The sequence below is a fragment of the Octopus bimaculoides genome, chromosome 14 (genome assembly GCF_001194135.2).
Source record: "Octopus bimaculoides isolate UCB-OBI-ISO-001 chromosome 14, ASM119413v2, whole genome shotgun sequence".
Classification (NCBI taxonomy): domain Eukaryota; kingdom Metazoa; phylum Mollusca; class Cephalopoda; order Octopoda; family Octopodidae; genus Octopus; species Octopus bimaculoides.
In genome coordinates this window covers 44954499-44956421 of record NC_068994.1, presented here as the reverse complement: position 1 = coordinate 44956421, position 1923 = coordinate 44954499, and the positions used below count along the sequence as shown (strand labels likewise).

The window sequence follows — 1923 nt, the reverse complement described above, 5'->3', positions numbered from 1 at the left end:
AAAAAAAAAAAAAAAAAAGGGACCGGTTATTCAGAAAGACTCAAGAATATATGAGTATTTAAGAAACTGCACTTTTCTCCACACTGTGTCAGCTATCCAACCTTACTTTTCATAAAATTGACTCAACAGCAAGGCTTTACTTACCATCATCAATGCAGCATCTAGGACTGAAGGTAGCAACGAGGGTTGATAGCAGTAAGCACAGGTTTCATCGGAGAGGACCTCACTCCTCCTCGTCTTACCCACCATGCTGCCCCTCTTGTTGTAGCCGAGAGGTGGAGGTTAAACTGCCGAAGGCAGGCTGTGGAGTGACGTCATTACAATAAAACTGTACTGCACACACAAGTTTACAGTAATTGGGATAAGTGCATCCACAGTCACTGCTAGGGTTAACAAATGACATTAGTTGAAAACATACAATGAAAGCATGTGCACCCTAATGAGAACAGTGTTAACAATGATGGAAACAATAATTATAGTAATAATATTGAATTCTTAAATGTAATTATAACAATAGCAATAATAATAATAATAATAATAAAGAAATGGAAAAACTTTCAAAATACAAAGACCTGGAAATAGAGGTAACTCGAATGTGGAATCTAAAAACAGAAACAATTCCTATCATAGTAGGTGCCTTAGGTATAATTAAAAAAATATTCAGACAAAGACATAACAAAAACACCAGGACTGGCAAATATATATAACATACAGAAAATTGCACTACTGGGCACTGCACACATCCTACGCAAAACACTTTCAATACAGTAACCATAAGAGCATCACAGCAAACCACAGCACATACCCAAGGCACACAGAGCTGCGCTCGGTAGTGAAGTGAAAGCACGTTATAAAAATAAAACTACTGAACAATAATAATAATAATAATAATAATGACTCACAATTGATATTTATAAGAAAATTTTTTTTAAATGCTCTAATACAGTAACAGCATGATTGGTGATGAGGTACAAGGGAGAATGTAGTAAGTACGAAGAGTGGTTGGTAAGTAAGTCATTTTCTTGATTTATGATGGTAGACAGAGAGAGAGAGAGACAGACAGATATAAACAGACAGAACTGAAGTCCTCATAGCTCGATGCCTCAATAAATAGTAGTAAAACTTTTCTTTGATTAACGTAACTAGGATAACATGAAACTGAATGCTATGTGCGTGTGTGTGTATGTGTATATGCCAACTGACTAATTAACGTTTGTATGTCTGCTTTTATCTACATTTGTATTTCTATCTCAGTAAGTGTTTAGATATTTGTGTGCCTGTGGCTGCTTATGAGTGAGTGAGTGTGTGTGTGTGTGTGTTCTGTACATGCTTTTTGTGTATGGTGTCCCTATGTCCATCCATGTGTGTATGTATGACTGGTGGCTCCTGTGTGTATGTATGACTGTCGGCTCCTGTGTGTGTGTATACTGTTTCTACATGCTTGATTGTACTTGTAACTATTAATAAAAGAGCATGTGTATGAGAGGATGGGGGCTTGTTAAGGAATGATACTGCAGCACAGCGGTGTGTGTGTGTAGGATAGATTACCACCTTTGCTTCATACTAGAGTAATAGATTTCAATCAACCCTTGCTTCATGTTACAATAACGTATACAGTAAACCCTACTCTCATGAAAAGCAGGAGGAAATATGAAATATTTATTATAAAGTACATTTGACATGCCAATGGGAATAAAGTGATTGGGGTTTTCCAAATGAGTACTGAAATTGGCCAGCAGAATTTATTAGGGCACATCAGTGCCTAGCACATACAGGTTAAACTTATTCATTTCATGGCAAAAGGAGACCGATAGAATAAGTACTAGGCTTACAAAGAATAAGTCCTGGGGTCGATTTGCTCGACTAAAGGCGGTGCTCCAGCATGGCCACAGTCAAATGACTGAAACAAGTAAAAGAGAGTAA

The 1923-nt window shown here is 37.1% G+C and overlaps 1 protein-coding gene across 6 annotated transcripts in view; it reads right to left on the bottom strand.

Moving 5' to 3' along the window:
* The window catches only part of LOC106884280 (glycerol-3-phosphate acyltransferase 1, mitochondrial), a 72938-nt gene that overhangs the window by 43534 nt on the left and 27481 nt on the right, over window positions 1–1923 (bottom strand). Inside the window, exon 1 of one of the 6 annotated variants that reach the window (XM_014935575.2) lies at window positions 903–1189. The exons of 4 other annotated variants lie outside the window; for them this stretch is intronic. The gene's annotated coding sequence lies outside the window, so the exon portion shown is untranslated. Of the gene's footprint in view, window positions 1–144; window positions 333–902; window positions 1190–1923 lie in introns of those variants that run through there. One more of the 6 variants, XM_052972832.1, reaches the window with a different exon arrangement.